This window comes from Gracilinanus agilis, chromosome 1 (assembly GCF_016433145.1).
Source record: "Gracilinanus agilis isolate LMUSP501 chromosome 1, AgileGrace, whole genome shotgun sequence".
NCBI classification, from domain to species: Eukaryota; Metazoa; Chordata; class Mammalia; order Didelphimorphia; family Didelphidae; genus Gracilinanus; species Gracilinanus agilis.
In genome coordinates, this window is record NC_058130.1 from 237,261,554 (window position 1) to 237,286,203 (window position 24,650).

Below are 24,650 nucleotides of genomic sequence, written 5' to 3' on the forward strand. Positions count from 1 at the left end.
TACAAAAACTTTTAATTTGATGTAATCAAAATAATTCATTTTATATTTTGTAATGTTCTCTATCTCTTCCTTGGTCTTAAATTCCTTCCTTTCCCACAAATCTGATAGGTATACCATTCTATGTTCACCTAATTTATTCAAGATTTCTTTCCCTACATTTGTCATTTACCCATTTTAAATTTATTTTAGTGTGAGATATTGATCTAGACATGATTTTTCCCCATACTGTTTTCCAATGTTCCAAGCAGTTTTTATCAAATACTGAATTCTTATCCCCCAAACTGGAATCTTTGGGTTTATCATACACTAACTTTCTGAGGTCATTTACCCCTAATCGATTCCATTGATCCACACTTCAGTCTCTTAGCCAGTACCATATTGTTTTGATAACCACTGCTTTATAATACAGTTTAAGATCTGGTACTGATAGGCCCCCATCCTTCACATTTTTTTTCATTATTTCTCTTGATATTCTTGATTTTTCATTCTTCCACATGAACTTTGTTATAATTTTTTTCTAATTCTATAAAAAAGGGTTTTTTGGTGGTTTGATAGGTATGGTATTGAATAAGTAAATTAATTTGGGTAGGATTGCAATTTTTATTTTATTAGCTTGTTCTACCATGAGAAATTAATGTTTTCCCATTTTTTAGATCAAGTTTTAATTACATGACAAGTGTTTTGTAATTGTGATCATATAATTCCTGTTTTTGTCTTGGTAGACAGATTTGTAAATATTTTATATTGTCTAGAATGATTTCAAAAGGAGTTCCTCTTTCTAACTCCAGTTGCTGAGTTTTTTTGGAAATATATAAAAATGCTGATGATTTATGTTAGTTTATTTTGTACCCTGCAACTTTGCTAAAGTTGTTAATTATTTCTACTAGTCTTTTAGTTGATTTTCTAGGATTCTTTAAGTAAACCATCATAACATCTACAAAGAGAAATAGTTTAGTTTCTTCATTGCTTACTTTAATCCCTTCCATTTCTTTTTCTTTAATTGCTACCTCTAGCATTTCAAGTACAATATTAAATAATAGAAGTGACAATGGGCATCCTTGCTTCACTCCTGATCTTATTGGGAAGGCTTCTAACTTGTCCCCATTGCAGATGATATTTGCTAATGGTTTTAGACATATACTTTTTATTATTTTGAGGAATAGCCCTTCTATTCCTATACCTTCTAGTGTATTCAAGAGGAATTGGAACTGTATTTTGTAAAAGGATTTTTCTGTATCTATTGTAATAATCATGTGATTTCTGTTGGCTTGATTATTAATATGGTCAACTAATTGGATGATTTTCCTAATATTAAACCATCCTTGCATTCCTGGCATAAATCCCATCTGGTCATAGTGAATAATCCTCATAACCCCTTGCTGTAGTCTCTTTGCTACTATTTTATTTAAGATTTTTGCATCTGTTCATTAAGGAGATTGGTCTATAGTTTTCTTTTTCTGTTTTTGGTCTGACTGACTTTGAAATCAGTACCATATTTGTGTCATAAAAAGAATTTGGTAAGATTCCTTCTTTGCTTATTTTGTCAAATAATCTATATAATATTGGGATTAGTTGTTCTAATCCAGCAGATGTGGGGTGGGGGTGGTAGAGGGGCTTGCTCTTGGCTTGCTCTTTCCTCCTTGCTACAGCTTTTTGTTTTTACAGCTTTTTGTTGGCTCTACTTTCCTCTCACCCCAGTTCCCCAGATGATCTCTGCTTATTTGGGGTTTTTTTCTTTTCTTAAAAGTTGTTTCACTCTGTCTCCTTGTTGGTTCTTTCACTCCTATGTTCGTTTTGCAGCACTATTTTAATCTTAGTCAGAGAGACTTTTCTTGGTGACATGGAGCTGTTGCCATTTACTCCTCCAACTTGGTTCTGCGCCCAATTAGCCATTTTTTAATTACAAAAAATCAGAATATTGCACTACCATTTATGTGTGAATATGTCACCTGAAAATGAATGCCCCATCTTTTAATAAATATAAAGGATATTTTGCTATTAAGTTTCTACATTTTGTCCACCACTAACTAAATCCACTTGGGGTTGTATTTATGGAGGTAACTATAGTGTAGAAGAAAGAATATAAGAAATATAAGAACTGGCATCCAAAAACCTATAGTTTAGTTAGTTTGTTTGTTTTTTGCTACTCATATAGCTCAGATCACTGCCACCTGACTATTCTTTTCTCCACCTATAAAATAGAACTTATATTATTATCACTTCCTTCATTGGATTATTATGAGACTGAAATGAACTGATGTGTGGAAAGTGTTTTGGAAATTTTAAAACAGTATGTAAATGTTAGCTATTATTGTATCTAATAAAAAAAATTATTCTTACCCCGATAGTAATTTTGTTAAATAACATTTGTGGCTTCAAGATGTAATCAGAGCATATAATGAATGAGCAAAAACCTTGTCTTTCTGCTGCTTTATAGGTCCCCATTACTTCATGGATTACACTTTCTACAAATTCCACCAAGATTAGATTTTGAATCTTACTGAGGAAGCAATCCTTTTTTATTTCTTTACAAAACTGCCTACAGCAATAGTCTATGGGGCTATTTATATTATGATGTCTAATAAAATAATCATTTCTATGAGTAATTGTAATATAAGTTGAGTCACAACACAACATGGAAAAATGTAATATGAATGTTATAAACATTAATACAGAATACAATTTTATTTAGCATAATATGAAGAAGGAACTTAGCTATTTTGAGCAATACAGAAATGGCAGATTACAATGATTTCATCAATAAATCATTGATTATGCTCAAGTAGGATTTATACCAGGGTTGCAAAGATTATTCAATATAAGGAAAATAATCAACAATGTAAATCATATTAAAAACCAAAACATCCAAAAGAACACAATCATCTCAATGAAATGCACTTTGAAAAATTTAATTCTTTTATGCTAAAAACCCTACAAAGTATAGGCATAAAGGTACCCCTTTTTTTTTATAAACCCTTAATTTCAGTGTATTGTCTCATAGGTGGAAGAGTGGTAAGGGTGGGCAATGGGGGTCAAGTGACTTGCCCAGGGTCACACAGCTGGGAAGTGGCTGAGGCCGGGTTTGAACGGTACCCCTTTTTTGTATCGAAAAAGCACCTCCCTATAACCCAAATCAAGCATAATAGCCAAGGAAATACACTAGAACTTTTTCAGTGAAGCAAGAATACTCACTGTCCCCATTATTTTTTGAAATAGGTATGGAAATGCTAGCAATAGTAGTAAGGCAAGAGACAGAAATTAAAGGGATAAAGATAGGTAAAGAAGAGATTAAATTTCCCTGTTCACTGATGATATTATTATTTTTCTGACAAACCCCAGGGAATCAGCAAAGATACTAATCTAAATGATTAATAGCTTCTCAAAGTTACAGGCTACAAAATAAATCCTCAAATATCAACAGTATTCCTATATAATAATAACAAAACACAAGAAAAATGGAAAGGGAAATCCCACTCCAAATAACTACAAAATGTATAAAATATCTGGGGATCAACCTTCAAAAGCACACAAAAGACTTATATGGATTCAATTACAAAGCACTCAAGAACAACCTAAATAGCTGGATATATATTCCGTGTTCATGGCTAAGCCATGTAAATATGATTAAAAATGACAATACAGTCAAAATTCATTTACACTTTTTTGCTTTACCAATCGAATTATAAAGGTGATGCTTTTATAGAGCTTGATAACATAATAACAAATTTCATTTGGAAAAACAAAAGATCTAGAATATCAAGGGAAATTATAAAAAGAAGTAAGGATAAATGGAGAATAGCACTTTAAGACCTAAAATTATATTGTAACAAAGTCATCTGTTATTTGCAAAAACAGGGAGGGAGAAAGAGAGAAACAGAGAGAGAGAGAGAGAGAGAGAGAGAGAGAGAGAGAGAGAGAGAGATCACTTGATATAAGGGAGATTTAAAAGCAATATAATTTAATAATCCAGTGTTTGATAAAGTAGAAAACACAAATTATCTAACGGAAACTCCATTTTTGATTTAAAAGAGGAAAAAACTGCTGGGAAAACTGGAAAGAAGTCTTGCAGGAAATGGGCTTAGATCAACAAATTATACAACACTCCACAATATATTCTACATGGATATTTGAACTTAATATTAAGGACTATACAATTTTTAAAAATAGAAGAGTACCATATCATATGCCTCTCATGGAGTTGGAGATGAGAGATAGAAGCAATTCCAAAAGATAAAATAGACAGCCTTGATTACTTCAAACAATTTCTGCATATATAATATTCATGTATCTAAAATAAGAAGAGAAATGATCAAATTAGAAAAAAAATCTTTATATCTAATTTCTCTGATAAAGACTTGGTATCTAAGATATAAGCAATTACTAAATATATATATATATATATATATATATACTTATATATGATATCCATTCCCCAGTAGAAAATTGGTAAAAAAAAAAAAAACAGTTTTCAAAAGAACTGCCAAGTATTCATAGCCACATGATACAATGCTTTAAATTACCAAATAATAAGAGAAATTCACATCAAAACAACCAATAGTTTTCCCATTATATCCTACAAATTTGCTGTTTAAAATAACCTCAAAAATGGCAAGTCAGTGTCAGAGGAGTTGTTGAAAAAAAAGGTATACATACTCCAAAATATTTATACCAAATTCTTTGTGAAATCTAAGAATCGGAAACAAAGTTGATGCCCATAAATTGTGAAATAATTAAATAAATTGCAGTACATGAACGTAATAAAATACTACTGTGACATAAGAAATTATGTTTATGATACAGAGAAGATTGGAAAGATCTAGATGAACAGAGGCAGAGTAAAATAAACAGAGCCAAGAAAACAATATACAAGTTCCACAATGATGTAAATGAAAAAAAAGACACAACAAAGAAACAAATCAATGTGACAAAATTTAAAATGTCAAGTGAAAGTTGAATGAAAAGATATGAGAAGACATCTCTAACTGACCTCTTCATGGTCCCCAAGTGTTACACATTGCACATGTTTTTGGACCCTTTCAATATATCAATCAGTTTGCTGACTTTTTTCTTTCTCTAAAAATATACTATTTGACATATGGTATGACTATTAAGGATGGGAATAGTGAGAAATACTTAGAATACTATTGTGATTTAAGAAACAAAATAACAAGGGGAAAGAGAAAAGAAAAGAAAAGGAAAGAAAAGAAAAGAAAAGAAAGCATCTAAGCAGAGATTCTGTAACCACTTGGTCAGAGATTCTGACATTTGGTGAGAGTTGTTACTAAATCTCTCAGAGTGTATTCCTCCTTAAATATTCTATGACTCTTCAAGCATTAGTTTTATTTTGTTAGTTAGGAGATATCAACCAATCCTCATCACATCCTGTGCTAGAATCCTTTGTGTCTGAGGTACAGTATAGAAATTCTACTGGGAATTTGGAGAGATTTCCACTAACTTTTAATAAATCAATCTGCTTTTATAATTAAAAAAAGAAATGGAAGCAAAAGTTAATGTCTAAGAAGGTTAATGGTAATCATTCAATATGTGAATTACACTCTAAATGAGATGCTGCAAAATGGATTTTTTAAATCTCCCTGGACAAAAATAAAATAGCTCACCTTATCTCTTGCCGATTAGCACACAAGCTCTGCATGCTTTTTAATTAAGTACCTATTTTAATAGAGAGGTGACTGTATGAGGAAGAACACTGATTTTAGCTGTTCTATTACTGTCAAGAGTCAATATCCCAATGGAATGAACAAGAAAAATGAGGTAGGGGTGGGATTAGAACACTGGAAATATGACAGAGATTCCCCTTTTAATTTATCTAGTCACAATGGAACAAGATCCACTAAGTATATCAAGATAAATGTCATGTTAGCCATTTACAGAAGAAGCACAATGAATGTTCAGAGTATGAAACTTGCCAACCTGGCTCTGGGAAAGTCCCTTCACTCTGCAATATCTTCTCACATTGTTAACTATCTTGTCCTTTATTTGTAAAATAAAAATATAACCTGGTTTTCAAACTATATTGAGACTGAGGCATCTAATAAAGAAGTCAGATCACCCCTGACAATGTTATGATATCTGAGAGGGTGAATACTCAAAAGTTTGGAAGATTCTTACTCTCCTCAACCCCCAACCACCATTTTAGGTAAGGAGTTGCATTAGCTTCTTAGACCTATTTCTTCTTTTTTTTTAACTGAAGAATTTTATTTAATTAGTTTAGAATATTTTTCCATGGTCATATGATTCATGTTCTTTTCCTCCTCTCCTCCCCCCCACTCCCATAGCCAATGAGTAATTCCACTGGGTTTTACATGTGTCATTGATCAAGACCTATTTCCATATTATTAATATTTACATTATGGTGATTGCTTAAAGTCTACATCCCCAGTCATATCCCCATCGACCCATGTAATCAAGCAGTTGTTTTTCTTCTGTGTTTCTACTCCCACAGTTCTTTCTCTGGATGTGGATAGTGTTTTTTCTCATAAGTCCCTCAGAATTGCCCTGCATTGTTGCACTGCTGCTAGTAGAGAAGTCCATTACATTAGATTGTACCATAGTGTATCCATCTCTTTATATATGGTTCTCCTGATTCTGCTCCTTTCACTCTGCATCAATTTCTGGAGTTCTTTCCAGTTCACATGGAATTCCTCCAGTTCATTATTCCTTTTAGCACGATAGTATTCCATCACCAACAGATACCACAATTTGTTCAGCCATTCCCCAATTAAAGGGCATTCCCTCATTTTCCAATTTTTTGCCACCACAAAGCATGATACTATAAATATTTTTGTACATGTCTTTTCCCTTATTATCTTTTTGGGGGTATAAACCCAGCAGTGTTATGGCTGGATCAAAAGGCAAAAAATCTTTTAAAGCCCTTTGAGCATAGTGCTAAGACCTATTTCTGAATCTCTTTATGCTGCTGTTGTTCAATCATTTCAGTCATGTCTAACTCTTTATGATCCCATTCAGGATTTTCTTGGTAATAGATACTGAACTGGTTTGTCATTTCCTTTCTAACTTATTTTATAGAGGAAACTGACAAATAGGATTAAGAGACTTGTCAAGGGCATATAACTTAGTGTGTGAGGCCAGATTGGAAGTCAGGTATTCCTGACTTAGAGGTCTGATGTTCCAGGCCTGTGCCACATACCAGGCCTAAAACTCTTTTTACTGATGGCCTTAATAAGACTTTTTTGACTCATACCCTATGTAAAAGATTTTTTAAGTCAATAAAGAAGGGTAGGGCAAGGACAGAGTTTTAAGGGTACATATTTATGGTTTCATTGATGTGAGAGAACACCTACTGTAGACATGCTTTCCACTGATGCAGACTAGAAATTCTTTGGTGACAAATTATTGGAAAATCACCACTGAGAGGTTAAGTGATTGCTCAGAGTCACACAACCAATGTGTATCTCAGGCAAGATTTGACAACCCAATATTCTTTATTTATTTTAAACCCTTACCTTCCACCTTATAATCAATACTGTGTATTAGTTCCAGGGCAGAAGAGTGGTAAGGGCTAGGCAATTGAGATAAATTGACTTTCCCAGCATCACACAGCTAGGAAATGTCTAAGGCCAGATTTGAACCCAGGACCTCCCATCTCTAGGCCTGGCTCTCAATCCACTGAGCTAACCAACTGCCCTTGAACCCAATATTCTTGAATGGCCTCTACTAGCACATCAAACTAGAATTGGAAACCACATAAGGGTCTCTGCAGATCACATACTGATTTAGTTTTAAAATGTAATATCTTTAGCTTATTATATTTTTATTTATTTTGTTGAACATTTCCCAGGTATATTTCAATCTAGTTCAGGCCACTTTCCTCAGTATTATAGGACAATATTTGTCACTCTGTGTTATATCCTGCTTTTCGGTGTTTCTGCATGTAAGTTAATCACATAGACTGTATGAAGACCTATTATTTTTTCTCCTTATAAAAATTTTGCATCATAATCTATTACTTACCATTTACTAAAGTCTAGATAGTCTGTAAAATGACTTAATAGCTAATGTCTATTAGGTTTTGATAAAAGTTTAATTTATATGGGAATAGAATACCCATTCAGGTTGCTTTTTAGCAAATTTGTCAACAATTTTTCTATAAGACATTTTGAAATAGAAAGTAGCTACTGAGATTCATATAAATGATTTAGTTTGCTATATTATAAATAGTGTTCTTTCTTCAATATGTCAAATTAAGGATTTTGGGAGCCAAAAGAACATTATATGATTTATTTCCTAATTATGCCTTTCATCTAGAAATAGTAAACATTTTTTACTGAATAAATTATATTTTGTCAATTTAATTATTCATATAAAAACATGCTGAAATGCGTGACGTATCTGCTAATAGAAATGCAATGATGTGTAGATGTTTTCTCAGAATGACATAGAGAAGTAATAAGATCTAGAGAACAGACATCCTTGGAAAGGTCTCATGATAAATCTTATCTAAAATACATTAACTGATTCTTCGGAGTATATAGTCATATATTGCCATATAGAGAAGTAGGAGGAGAATAGGAAAGGGATAATGGAAAGGGGATAATATAATATAAGGGATGGGGATGTTTGGGGTGATTAAAAGACTATAGAGAAGTAGAAGGGTAATAAGAAGGGGAGTGTTAAAAGGATTAATATAAGGGAGGAGGAATGGGGAGTGATTAAAAGCAAAACACATGTGAAGGGATAGAGTAAAAGGAGAAATTGAAGGATTAAAAGGAAAAAACAAAGTGGAAAGGAATTCACAGATGGTAATCACAACTGTTGATGAAAATGGGATGAACTCACCCATAAAATGGAAATGGATAACAGAGTAGATTAAAAACTGAAAGTACATGGACTACATCATTTGGAAAAAATCACTTTACCTCTCAATTCTCCAGTCAACTCAATAGAATTTAGTTATAGAAAGCAGTCCATATAGGTAGGGGGAGTTTCCTCACCAAGGAGTTTCCTAGACTGATAATTTCCTAGACTTCACAGTCCCGGATGTAAAATTGCATATAAGTGTCACATCATACCTATGTTGTGTTATTTTTTAAAATGATGAAGGCTGAATTTATGAGGGAAAATAGTATTTTAATTAAAGCCATTCTGATAGAGATAAATCGACCACATGCCTGGCTAAGACCTATTCAAAATGCCCACCAGTACCTATCTTCTTCCATCTTGTCTCTCTCCTATGCCAGTGAGCCTGCTCAGTAGCAAAGAGGAAGTTCAAAGCCCCTTCCCAATATTTAAAGATGTCCTTTTCCTTGAAGATATCATCTAAAACAGGAAACCCATTGGACCACGGGAAATGTAGTTCCAAGGTCCCCCACATGTCCACAGGAAGTTTGTCAAACACTACATATCTTAAGGCTCAATACTTCCAAATAGAACCCCAGTAAATGTAAATAACACAGTTGTTTATAAATATACATGTAATATGCATGGAGATGTGTGTATATATTTCTAATACTGACACACTAGAAAGTTCAATGAGGATAAAATTTGTCTTAATAGCTACATGCTCCATCAACATGCACATTTCAACTTGAATTCTAAGAGAATGAAAGTAGACTCTTCATGTTTCTTTAGCCTTCCCTACATTACAGAATGATTTTGTGGAACAACAAGAAAAAAGATGAAAATGGAGAAAAGTGCTTAGAGTCCCATTTCCTATTGTTTATCCATCTTCCTTGGGGAAATTCCATAATCTATTATATCCCTTATTTTTATACACTTGTAAAATGGAGGAAAACAGTATATTTGAAGCAATTTATAAAGTTGTTGTCCATGGAAAACAGAAGACTTAAAACTGAGAATGAAGAAGTTCAGAAATGTAAAGTACTTTCAAAATGCTAAATAAAAATATGTAATAATTACAATCTCCTGATCTTCAGGGTAGCATCCTATTTCCGCTAAGAAAAGCAGAAATAATTTTAACAGATGGATATGAGGATTGTTTATTAGGCAGTGCAAAAAGTATACCTGGTCTTCATTTATGTTTCAGTTCGGTAAAGATGACTATATATGCTTTCTCTGATTAGTATTACACTACCAAGGATCCTCCAGAGAATTCTTGCTTTCTCATATGCCTTAACTGATCCTGTTCAAGATAAATTTTCCTCCCACCCTACAATAGTTTCCTTCTGTTTCAACCCTTCCACTTCATAATGAACTTACAATGACAGACTTCTGCAATATGTATTATTATACCATTAAATTAATTATATTATGTATGCTGCAACTAAACAATTCCATCATAATAGGAAAGTGAAATTGTAGACTCATTTTTCTGAATCTTCTAAGAATAACAAACATACAAAAGTACGTCAAAGCTTTAATGATACAAGCACTGGTGATACAAGATCTAGACGGCCTATATATATAACCCAGTGAGTTACTATTAAACCAAGATTATCCTATAGCTTCTGTTATATGTGTATATATGATAATCAAGCCAAAATGATTTGATGATGTCAAAAGAAAAATAGATCTTTGGGATAGACTCAAATGGAACATAAACCCACAACATAATTTTAAGTTTAGTCTACATTAAAAATATTTTCTCCTTCACTTTCTTAAGACTAGAGAAACAATAAAACAATAAAACAATAAATCAAATCCTGATTTGTATCATTTTCCAGTTTCTGCAATGTAAATGCCCACATTGAAAATTTAACAATCAGTTCTCTAGCCAGTAGCAGCTGGTTCCAGTACACTCTTAAAACCACCCAGGCTTACTATCTTTCCCCTCTAGTCAACCCAAAACAACAGAGGAGGGTTTTACTCATTAGTGACTCCCCTAGACTACAGAGGTCACCTTAAATCACCAGATGATCTGGGGCAGGGACAATAATCAGTGCTTTAATGGGGAATGGGATAATTCCCTAAATATGTATTTCTGTGTCTGCCTGCATAATACTTAGGTTATAACTGCCTTGTGGAACCCAAGCCTTGCACAGAAAGGGTGAGATTGGGAGTTTGCACTGCAGAGGGAGGGAGATGTTAGGGGACAGCCTGTGGCATTGCTTGAGACAAGCCCTGTAATTAGCTATTTGAGGAGGGTAGGATGTTACTCTTCTTTTCACTCTCTAATTTGTTTTACACACCACTTATGGGCCAGTGTCCCCAACTTTGAAGAACATTGAACCAAGTCATCAGTCTCAGAACCTATGATTCTACTCTCTCCTAACATCTACTTATAATCAGTTGTCGATTTCCTGCCAGAAATATCTCTTGTTAACTTACTTTCCTTCTTGCATCCACAAAAATGACTATATTTGGGCGCTTATTTCCTCTTACTTTATCTTTTTCAAAGTAAAGTGCTTACTGGTCTTCCTTTTCCATGCCTGTCTACTCAATATATCACTTAAGCTATTGTCCAAATGAAATGCAGTAATATCCATTCCTTTACTTTAAAAACTTTCACTGACTTCCTAATGCATATGAAATAAAATAGAAACTCCTGACCCTTTCATTCAAAGTCCTCTACCTTCATGGTTTTCCTAAATTGGATCACTTTGCATCTCCTATTCTTCATTTGCTGTCTCCAGTCTCTCTTCCTTCACATGTTAAATCCCAATGTCTGAGTGATCTCCCCTAACACAACAGCTGTCTGTGATGTCCTTTAATTCTGTTCCACAAACATGTAATTCCCATCCCACTTCCTTCAAGGCCTAACTCAGATGCTACTTCCTCAATAAAGTTTTCTCTAATCTCTCTCCCTTCCACTCTGACCCCACAATTTTAAGATGAAAATGATATCTACTTCCTTGAATTTCTCAGACTTACCTTTACATTCCCTTTATTCTCCTCTTACCCTTTTCTATTATAATTTACATATGCACACACACACATACACATGTGTATATGTCTGTGTGTCCCTGTTCTCACTCAAAAAATTCTAGAATTTGGAGATATATGAGGATAATAAAAATAAATTGAAAGGAACTTAGAAGTCATCTAGTCTAACCACTTTATTTTAAAGATGATGAAACTGAGATCAAGGAAGGTTAAGATAATTTGGTCAAGATCAAAGATGGCTTGAGTTGGAGAACTAGAACTGATATTTAGATTTTCTGACTTCACATTTAGTATTTTTAATGGATATAAACGCATGTGTTGTATGAAATATGTACGATACATTATATGTTGCATATTATATAACACATCTCTATATTCATATAAAAAGATATGTATATACATGTATATGGTATGATATATTCCTATATAAACCATATTGCATACATATGCGCCCATAAATTTTATATGTATCACATGAAATATACATTGTCTACAATGTATATATTTCAAGAGACAAAGAGAGAGAGGAAGAAAGGGAGAAAGAAGAGGAAGGGGCAGTTAAGTGACACTTGCAGAGTCTCTGAACTTGGAGTCTGGAAAAACTGAATTTGAAATCCTGTCTCAAACAAGAAGTTGTGTGATCCTGGCCAGGTTATTCATTTCTCTCATTTTCCATTTCCTCTTCTGTAAAATGGTGATAACAATAACCCCTACCTCAAAGGGTTTTTGTGAGGATCAAATGAGAAATAATATGTAAAGCCTTTTCCAGACCTCAAAGCATTATATAAATGCTCGTTATACCTTGCAGCTTCTCAGGCTTCTTGATAGCAGAGCATCAATCATTTCTATCTTTGTATCCCTAAAGCCTAAATGTTTGTTGAATTCAAATGAATGAAAAACACACTCATATATAGTAATTATGTATTATATGTAACGAATGGCAAGATTTATATGTTTAGTGTATTGTTATGTCTCAATTCAGTAACCAGTGTCTGAATTTAATAATAATAATTACGATTTTTCAAATTATACAATTTTCTAAACATTTATCCCTTCAGGGCAGCAAGAAAAAAGTGAGAGCAATATAATTTAGAGAATTTTTATCTTGATTTGCTCACTTTAAATATGAAAATCCAGTCCACATTTGAGTCAGGATCCGCTGAATCATTTATTAGCTTAAATTTTAAGAAATACATTGATAACCACAATGAAAACACAGGTTCCAGATTTAAAGTAATGTCATCTTAATGTGCCCCGTAAACCAATTTACAACTTTATCCACTGTGTGCACCCAAATTCCTTATAAAGAAAAAATAATGAAATAGACATGGAAAGTATGTCAAAAATATTGAAACATACTAGAAAGAAAAATTTTTAGATCATGAGAATTCCAGACTGTTTTACCAAAGACCCATTGAAGTTTCTAGAAAGAGTGCAGATACTATAAGAAGTAAATTATTTTCTTTTGCTTAATTTAAATATCAAAACAGGCACATCAGCTAAGAAGCTGAGGTGTTTATAGTTGTGTGGTCTTCAAATATCCTCTGGGGATTACAAGGAGAAATGCATCATACTCAAAAACAAAATTCTCAAATTCATTCGCCATTTCCAAAATTGAAACCAAAGTTTGTTAGCTCTTCCTAACTTATTGAACTAAAGGGGTAGTTTGCTGTTGCATTGAATGATTAAATTCATGTAGTTAAGCAGAAAATGTATAGATTTCTGTAAGAGAGAGGGAAGTGCATGAGATAGGGAAGGAAGGGATAGAATGACAGAGTTAAATGAGAATTTTCAAAAGTTTTTTGGGGAGATAAAGAGAAAATATCAGTTTAATAGGTCTGAATGCTTAAAATTGAAGAGAAGACTCTTGCTTTGATCTAGAAAGGAGTTTTGAGAACATTTACTGTAGAACCAGTCATCATCATACAACAGCTAGGTAACTCAATGCATAGAGTACAAGTCTGGAAGTTAGGAAGACCTGAGTTCAAATCTGGTCTCAGACATATTAGCTGTGTGACCCTGGGCAAGTAATTTAACCTTGTTTGCCTCAGTTTCTTCATCTTTAAAGTGAGCTGAAATGAAATGGCATCTGTGTCAAGAAAACACCAAAGGGGATCATGGAGAGTCAGACACAACTGAAATGACCAAACAACATCATACAACAATTATAAGGATTATACGTGTAGAACCCCAAATTTATTGTGTGTGTTTTAAAAATCCTAATCCAATTCAAACAACATATATAGAATGCTTGCTAGGTGTAAGACATGGTGCTAGGCACAGGGGAAAGATTGAAAAATAAAACTCAAAAAATAATTTACATTCTATTGAAAGGATTTTCTGGTATCATGTTACAGAAACTGAAGTCCTGCTATATATTTGTAATTTGACTACGTGCATATTGTGGTATAGACACAGACAGTGTAGGGAATTTAAACCTCAAAGAGTAGAAAAAAATGGTGGCCAGAATTGAAGTTAGAAGACTAAGTCAAGACCTAACTCCCATTCTAACTAACTTGCTGTGGGCAAATTTACTTCCTCTAGCTCAGTAATTCCCAAAGTGGGTGCCACCACCCCCTGGTGGATGCTGCAGCGATCTAGGGAAGCAGTGATGGCCACAGATGCATTTATCTTTCCTATTAATTGCTATTAAAATTTAAAAAAATTTAATTTCCAGGGGGCTAAGTAATATTTTTTCTGGAAAGGGGGAGGTAGGCCAGAAAAGTTTGGGAACCACTGCTCTAGCTGAATTTAGGTTTCTTGTTTCTTTTGGTTTGGATTTTTCCTCTCTAAAAGAAGAACAGTGAGTTAAAACACATGATCTCTAAGCTAAATTGTCAGTAAATATTTACCAAAATGAATGTTTTCAAAAGCATTTATTAACCACTTACTGTTCAAAAGGTACTATGCAGAGTTAAGAGGAGGTTAATATGAACAGGTAAGATAAGCTCTGACCTCAATGAACTGACATTCCTTTAGGCAGCCAGGTAGTGCAGAGGATAGAGTGGTGGACATAGTCAAGATCCAAGTTCAAGGGTAACCAGATGGCTCAGTGGATAGAGTCAGGCCTGGAGACAAGAGATCCTGGGTTCAAATCTGTCCTCAGACTCTTTCTTGCTATATGACTCAGAACAAGTGTGTATCTGTGTGTATATTTTGGTCACACTTAAAGTTGATTCAGTGGAAATGAACAAAGGAGAGAATTTTGAAGGAACCTCATTTAGTTCCAATGATATTAATAAATCTCTGATAGGAGGAAGATTCTGGCAGGAGCACCTTACCCACTGGCCTGTTCTCAGTAAACTGGCAACATTAATGAGAACAGGGGCATGATTTTTCTCCCCAGCTGCATGCAATGCCTAGGGGTACAGTGAGAATGCAGGAGAAGAGAGTACACACACACACACACACACACACACACACACACACACACCAGAAATTTTTAAAAAACCTCTCAAAACAAAGTTTCCTCCAGGGATCAAAGTAGCAGCTGGTTTTTAAACAGCAGAAGCAGCCCCAGCATGTCCTGAACCTAAGAAACATAAGCCCTTAGCAGGGTTATGTATAGCAATGGGGAGAATGAAGCTGATTAATTTAGGAACAGTTCCCTGTACTATGGGAAGCACCAGAAACCTATGTATTCCACTTGGGTGGTTGAAATCCCTCCAAGACTTCTCTTAGAAAGGAGATTAGCTTCAGTTAACAAAAATATTCTATCCTTTTACATGGAAAATTACACTGCTGACCCATGCTGCACGTTTTCCAGACTCTTTAAAAAAAATGGGGGGTGGGGGGGGAGGTTGGGTTTCTCTATCTCGGGCCAGAAGTGGAGTGACCACTCATGTTCCAGACTCCACCACTGATGTGTATGAGATCTTTGACCTTAGTATAATCATAAAATTAGCTTTATCCCTACCTCTTGAAACTCCTAAGCTCAAACAATCCACCAGCCTCAAGCCTCTCTGGCAGCAGGGTTAGAGGCATGCACTGTCATGCCAGACCCAATCTCTTTCCCATCTTTGGATTCATACTGATCCTTCTTCATTGTCCTGACCAGTCCCCAGTAACATAGAAAGCTATCTAGGGTTTTGGGGAATAATCTATGACTCTAAGAAAGAAAAGAGCTCATATAGACTTTGGCCTCATTCACACAATGTTGAAATTCAAAAGGCTTGATCCTACCTGTACTGTATGTCCAGTTTCCGTCTCATGTCTCTACTCCTACAATCTCTACTGTAGCTCAAGCCTTCATTATCTCTAGCTTGGAAAACACAATTGTGTCCACAGAGCCACCAAATTCATATTCATATTCATAATGGGTTTCATATTAGCATCTGTACCATATACTGTTAGGTAGCAATGGCAGAACAGAAACTGTTCTGAGGGCTGTTTATTCCTAAAAGATCCAAACAAAGCATTTCTCTTCTTAAACAAAAAACCTAGGAGGTAGCTGGGTGGTTTAGTGGATTGAGAGCCAGACCTAAAGACGGAGGTCCTAGGATCAAATCTGGCCTCAGACACTTCCCAGCTGTGTGACCCTGGGCAAGTCACTTAACCCCCATTGCCTAGCCCTTACCACTCTTCTGCCTTGGAGCCAATACACAGTATTGACTCCAAGACAGAAGGTAAGGGTTTTTAAAAAAAAAAAAACCTTTTGTTTTTTTTCAATTTCCTATTTCCTCCTTTACAAAATACAAGAAAGGAAATATACACATTGTATAGAAACATGGCTTCTAGGATTTGGAAGATTTGGTTTCAAGATCTGCTTTTGACATATACTGGCTAAATGACCCTGAGCAAGTCACTTAGGCTTCTTAGTCTCTGTTTTCTCATCTATGAAATGGGAATAAAGTGGGTTGGAATAGCATCCACCTAGAAGCTTTGTTATAAGGATCAAATGGGATAAGTAAAGTGCTTTCAAATCTTAAAGTGCTATTTAATGCTAACCATTATTATATTATTATGAGTAGAACGGGTAGTCAAGAAGATAGAATGGAGTCAGCAACACTATCCACATTTAGAGGAAGAACTGTGGGAGTAGAAACCCAGAAGAGAAACAACTGCTTGAATACATGGGTCGATGGGGATATGACTGAGGATGTAGACACTATAAGATCACCCTAGTACAATTATCGATAATATGTAAATAGGTCTTGATCAATGACATGTAAAACCCAGTGGAATCGCGTGTTGGCTACAGGGGGCTGGAGGGTTGGAGGAGAGGGAAAGAACATGAATCATGTAACCATGGGAAAATATTCTTAATTAACTAATTAATTAAAACAATTTTTAATAAAAAAAAGAATGGAGTCAGCAAGAAGTTCAAATCCTACTTCAGATCCATTCTAGCTCATGTGACCCACTGGCATGCCATTTAATTTCTCTCAGCCTTAGTTTCTTAATCTGTAAAATAAGGGTGATTGTTGCAAGGACTAAATGAGATAATATGGCATCATGTAAACTGTAAAGGTCTATGTGAATGCTAGTTGTCAATCTTATAAAGGGGGAAGGGAAGAGAGAAAGGGAATAAGCATTTATATAGTACCTATTATGTGTTGGGCACTGTTCTAAATGCTTTCCAAGTATTATCTCATTTGAAATAAAGTACAAACTCCTCAGCCTAGCATTTAAAATTCTTCACAATATGCCTGCCTTCTCCCTCTCCAGTTTTCTTTCATATTATTTGCTTTCATGCTCTCTTTGAAGTAGCCCAACTGGTCAGTTAGCTGTTCCCTTGTACATGATATTCCACATGCCATTTCTATGCCTTTACCTTCAGAGTTTCTCATGTTTGGAATAACATTTAACTTCCGTTTCTTATAACCTTTAAAGTTCTTTAAGGGATATTTCAGGGGGAGCAGCTAGGTGGCTCATTGGATAATGGGTCAGGCCTGGAGAAGGACTAGGGAAGTTCAAATCTGGCCTCAGACACTTCTTAAGTGTGTGACCCTGAGCAAGTTAAGTTACTTAACCCCTATTGCCTAGTCCTTAACACTCTTCTGCCTTGGAAAGGATTCTAAGACTGAAGATAAAGATTTTTAAAAAATGTCAATAGCAACCTACTTTGATGGGGCATTTCCTGATCCCATTTGTTGTTGAAGCTCATCCCTTCTTTCAAATGTGCTTTATGTAGGTTTATACATACTTTGTACTTAATCAACTGCATTTGTGATAAATCCCCTCAGTTGAATGTAATAAGTTCCCTTGTGGGCAGGGACTTTTCCATTTGATTTGGTTTTTGTCTGTTTGTTCCCCAAGCTTCTCTAAATAGTGAGCATTTGTTAAAAGTTGATTGAATTGAATTGAAAATGTTGTCAAGGACAAAATAAATCCCCACTGACAAGTCTTTAGGTATGTGTTATGCTTCCATAATAATAATGGAGTCAAAGGACCTGGATTCAAAAATCCTGGCCCTTCTACCTTTCTTGCTACCTATAGAAAGTTGAGCAAGTTTTCACTTCTCTGACCTGAATTTTTTCAGCTGTAAAATGAAAGGTTTAGATGAAATGCCCTCTACTCTCTTCCAGCTGTATACCTATGAGCCTATGATCTCAGATCACTAACAGCTCAGCCAAACACATAGGAGCTTTCCTGTGGAGGCAAAACAACTCGAGGGAGGACAAGTGCAGACACAGAAGGAAAGCCACCCTGGCAACGAGACTCCCCAGAGCTATACTACATTGTGGCAATAAGGCCTCACCTGACTCCTTTCTTGTCCCTCTATGAGCAAACTGAGTTCTAGAACCAAAGCACAAAAGCAGATTTAGGAAATGGACCAAGACAGCTTTTATATTCTGTCTACATGTGGCCTCCTCCTTTCTCAATTCCAAAGCCTGTTATTTAAATTCTCTGAGCCTCAGTTCCCTCATCTCTAAAATAAGGACAATATATAAGTACTTTGTCCTGCCCATCTCATAAAATGGTTTTGACACCGCAATGAAGTATCATAAGAATGTCCTTCGGAAAACTGTGTAAGTAGAGACAATGTATATACAGACAACGTTATTGTTATTATCAAGCTCTCTATCTTCAAATATTTTAATGCCAAGAGCCACAGAGACTGAGGCGGTTTTTTGAATCAGTTAATTGTTGACATTAGCAAGCTTTCCCAGGTCTGTGCAGTGGGGACACACTACTGGTCAGCAGTGAAGGAAACGATACTATGTGCACTTTGCTAATAGAAGTAGAACAGCCAATGCTACCTCCAAACAAGCACCAAGAAAAAATGGCATGTGACAGAGCCTGGATTTTCCTCCCAGTCTTTGGCATCTTTAAAAACGGAAATAATGTTTGCAGAGCACAGTGACTTGCCTGTACGCCAACTGATTTCATGAGAGAACAGCCAAGCAAAATCTGTTTTCAGAGGCCATAATATTTTTCCCTCAGCTCTGCGGTTTTCCCTCTCCTCTTTTCCTCCCAACAAGGTTTTTTTTTTTCTTCATCTATTTGAGTCAGCAGCCTGCCTGCAACAAAGGTACCCAGCTGTTCTCTGAGGCTTAATCTCCAAACAACTTTTAATAGGTACTCCCTCCCCTTCACACAGTTGGCTGCCATAATAACACTGCAGATTGCAGGTATTTTAAGGAGGGTTTGAAGGATTACACTGAAGTATGGTTTTGCCCAATAGTTTAAGAATAGAGCCCCTAATATCTCCTTTATAATGATCTTTTTTTTTTCCTTTGATGGATGATTGCCCGTTCTGGGCAGCTTTATGATGACAGTATTGAATGAGGGCTGATATATTTCTCTCAAATAAACCTAATCAACCGCAACCAAAATGGTCAGAAAAATAGACTCCTCTGTTTTTGTATGCCTGAAGACATGGTTTTCAAAATAAAGGAGTTTTTTTTTTAAAGATAAATAAACGATGCCAGAATACAATCAGTTAATGAAGCACCCAGTTACTGACATTCTTCTGTCACCTAATACTACCCAACCCATTGATGCCTTCAGTACAGTAGAGAAGTAACATTTTACATGCTGCTCCTGTGACCAGAAGGGATTAGTCCAGCTTCTGGTGAAGTCTAATTTATAATAAGGAAGTAGCTTAAGCTCAGAGAAAATTTACCTTTATGCCTTAAATCCTCATTAAATGAGGTACACTAATTCTAAATTTGCTGTAAGGGCAAGAGACAGTTTAGTTTTGTACTATCTCTAAAGATAGAATTTCCAAGCAAATGAACAATGTAAGTACATTTCCTAACCGCTAATATGATGTTTTTAAACATCCTTTTTCAATGCAAATTATTGATAATTTAATGGAGGAGGAAGAAGCAGAGAGAAGGGGAAAAAACATTTATTTTGACAGCTATTAGGTGCCAGACACTGTGCTAAGCACTTTATAAATATTATCTCATTTGATCTTCACAATAACTCTGAGAGGTATGTGCTATTATTATCCCATTTTTTAGTTGAAGAAATTGAGTCAAACAGAGGTTAAAAGGCTTGCCCAGTTACATAATTAGACTTTAGCTTCAGGATCTGCACTGTTTATCTGCCTCTAAAAAAAAATCTTGCTTCTTAAAGAGCTCATAATCTAATGGAGGAGAAAACATATGAACAATTGTGTATTAAGCACCTCTGCTGAATGAATTGGAAATAATCAGTGAAGGGAAGGCACAGAATTAAGGGTGATTGAGTAAAACTTCTAATAAAAGGGGGTGAAGGGAAAGGTACTAGGCTAAGCTCTTTAAAAATATCTCATTTTGGCACTCCCAAGAACCCTTTCAGGCTAGTGCTGTTATGAACCTCATTTTATAGTTTGGGAAACCAAGGCAAACAGTGACTTGCCTAAGGTCATATAGGTAATAAGTGTCTAAAGCTAGATTTTTACTGAACTTCCAGGCCTGGTATTCCATCAGTTGTAAACATCTAACTGGAATTTTTCTAATTCTAGTCTGTCAGGTCACAGTGTGTTATTTAGGAGCTATCTTGAAAATATTAACTGAAAAGAATAAAGGATTTGAAATCAGATGATATGTATTCAAATTCTGACTTTCAAATACTTATTTCCTTTGTGATCTTGGACAAATCACCTTTAGGCCTCATTTTCCTCATCTATATTATCAGGCCAAAGGGGAATTGAGGGATTGGGGAGAAGGACTTAGTGGCCTCTAAATCTATGACCCAATAAAAATGTTTATATTTTAAATTCTCAAATTCTGATTTTTTTATGACATCAAAGTGATCATTCTCTCAAATAGCTTAAATTAGGAGACTTAATTACTAAGCACTAAGGGTACAAAAAAGAGACAAAAGATAATTCCTGCCCTCAGGAAGTTTACAGTCTATTGGGGTAGACAACAGGCAAACAAATATGTAGAAAGCAAGTTACATATAGGATCAATAGGAAATAGAGGGAAGGCTCTATAATTAAGAGGGCTTGGGGAAGGTTTCCAGTAAAAGATGAGATTTTAGTTAGGACTTAAGTCAGGGATATCAGCAATAGGATGAAAGAGGGAAAGCATTTCAGGCATGGAGGACCACCAGAGAAAATGTCCAGAGCTGTGAGCTGGAGTGTCTTAATGAAGCGTGTCTGGTAGACCAATGTCACTAGATCAAAGAGTATGTGTCAGAGAGCAAGGTTTAGGAATCCTTGAAAGAAAGGAACGGTGCCTATAGTTTAAGGGCATGGTCTGGAAGAGATTCCAGCAAAGGAGACAGAGGAGGAGCGGTGACATAGGTAAGGAGAAAACTAGGAGAGAAGAATGTAGTAAAATCCTAAAGAAGATGACATCAAAGATGCAAGAGTAATTGGCAATGTCAAAGGCTGCAAAGAGATCAAGGAAAAGGAAGACTAAGAAAAGGCCATTGCATTTGTTACCTAAAAGATCATTAGTAACTTTGGAGAGAGCATTGGAGGAATGATAATGTTGGAGGCTGGAAAGGAGTTAAAGTGCCATTGAGAAAAGAGAAAGTGGAGACAGTTATTGTAGAAGACCCTTTTGAGAACTTTGACTACAAAGAGCAAAGGAGATATAGGATAATATTTAGCAGGGATAGAAGGATCAAGTCAGGGTTTTTTCCAAGGAGGAAACATGGGCATTTTTGTAAGGTAGGAGGAAACAAGACAATTAACAAGGAGAGATTGAAAAACAAGATTTGTGGAAGAGTCAAAAATATTTAACCAATATTCATTAACAATATTGATCCCTAGTACTCTTTCTTTTCTTTATCAGTGCTTGGTTTAAGTTTTTGGATGATATCTCACAAAAGAAGTTTGCTTGAATTTTTTTATTTCCCAATTTTTAGATTAATTTGAAAAATACACACATTAGTTGTTCTTTAAAAGTTTGATAGGATTCTTCTCAACAATTATTTCACCTTAATTTTTCGACTCTTTTTTATTTGATTCTTTTCTTCTTTTTTTTAATCAGAATAGCTAAAGATTTGTTGGGTGGGTGTTTTTATGAACTACTTCCCTACCTTCTTAAATTAAGAAAACTGAACATTCAGTTTTTTTCTTAGTGCTCATAGTTACTAATAACAATAATAATAGCTACCATTTATATAGCACTTTAAGGTTTGAAAAGTGCTTGATATATGCTCTCTCATTTAATGCCTACAAGGGACTACACTTGTTAGCCCTATTTTGCAGAAAAGGAAACTAAGATTGAGTGAATTTAAGTGGCTTTCCCAGAGTATCACAGATACTAAGTGTCTGATTTGAATTCAGTTCTTCCTAACTCCAAATCCAACATTAACCAAACTGTAGCCTCCCTACCTCTATTAAAAAAATCAGTTATTCTCCTGTGTCCTACTCCCAATCCAATGATCTTTTGGGTTATATCATACTACTTCCTCTGAGATTTTCCTTTAAAGTATATGCTATCAGGAAACAGCCTAGATTTATACACAATCACTTACTTTTTGACTCAGTCTAATTCAATTCAGTGCAACAAACCTTTATTAAGTACCTACTATGTATAAGACCTGGACACCAATGCCAAAGAATATTGCTATCCTGAATGCCCCACTTGAGTTTACTGGGTTTTTTGTCCCTGTGATTTTCCTGGATGGCTCAGATATAACTATCAATTTTTAGGTTTATACTTAATCCTCCTACCATGAAATGATTAATAATTTCAATTTAATTTCCCTCTAATATCCATTTATACTTTTATCTTTTTAGAAGAAATAAAATTTTCTCTTTATACTAATAATACTCTCATTCTATTGATACCAAAATATATATATGTATATATATATATATATCCTCATTCTGTGCCTCGAATATCAACAACAACAAAAAAACTCCACTGAATTTGCCATCAGATGTGCTCCTGTCATCATGAAGTCTGCATTTAAGTAAGACTCCCATTAGCTTAGAAAAGAGCATCCACTGAGGTATGAAATGTTTTTTGTAGCTAGTTCCAGGCAAGCACTGCCGAGAGATAGTCTTTTCAATAACTGATAGCCACAATGCACAGGGCATGAATTATGTATGCCTATCTCTTTAAAACAAGACAGCCCATGACAGTCCTGTGAGTTTCAGGTACTGGGTGGCCTCTGGCAGAAATATCCTGTTTTGGTGAACTCAATATCAAACTTTTTTCAGCAGATTCACTGAATGGGAGAGGTATGAAAAAGGTCTCCAGTTTTGTTTTGTTTTGTTTTGTTGCAATTGTTTAAAGAGGAATATTAAAGTTATTATTATTATTATTATTATTATTAATATCAGCACAAGTATAAAAAGCCACCATCCAGTACCTCAAAAGATAAAAAAATAATAACCATGACCTGAATGATGGAGTATCATCTATAGAGGGACAAGTAATTGTTCCTTGATTATTATTCTCATCAGCCCAAAGCATGAAAGTAATTGAGTGAAAAAAATCTTCACATTATGTAAAATGATTACTGCCTGTGAGCCATAATAAACAATGATCTCCCAGTGATGATGTTAAGCAGGAGGACAAATGAGAGCTGCCTACTGATTGTGCCTGGCCTAAATCATTACCAGGGGCCCATAACACCCCTGTAAGTAAATGGCTTAATTAGTGGGGCTTCTGCATTGGCCCCTACTCGACACAAGTGAAAGGATTCTTAATTCTCATTTATAGATACAGAAGGTGGCTGGAAACTAACCTAGCTCCCTTTCTCCCAGTTTAGATCATATTCTCATTCACACTTGGCTTCCTGAGATAACCAGAAAATTAATTAATATATGGTACACATTCATGATGTAACAGCCATCCTTCAGGAAAACTAAGAATAATGTATAGTACAGACTAGACTAAAGTAGGTGACAGCCACAGATCATCCTCAAGGGAAGTCAGTCAGTTGTACAAAATTGCTTAGATTATTTATCCAAAGAGAAAAAAGGGCTCTCTTCTCAGAATTATGTATAGGTATCATCAGAGCATAAAGGCTTTGGAGACCAGCTTTAAACAGCTTCCACAAAGCAGAGAGCCCTTAACAGAGGAGAACAGATAACCACTAACCTCCACTTTCCTTTCACCTCCTCTCCCCAGCATCACAACCCTATGAGAAAATTCAAAACTAACCTGAATGATCCCAAAGGCTAAATAATCAAATGAATGCCTAATTGACCACTGAAACAATCTGACCTTAGCTATTCATCCAGGATGGAGACAAATGGGTCAAGTACTCTGTGTTTTTTCTCCCATCACCAAACTAGGATGTCTTTCTTTGTGTCACACTTAGATTATGTACATCACTTCTTTTGGACTCACCTGAGGATAAATGTTGAGCAACCTACTCTTCTGGGAAAAAAATACACAAATTACACACTTTTCTATTTAATCTGCATTTTAACATTATCTCAGTCACTTTCTTAAGTCTAGACAATCAACAATAAAAATCAAGCT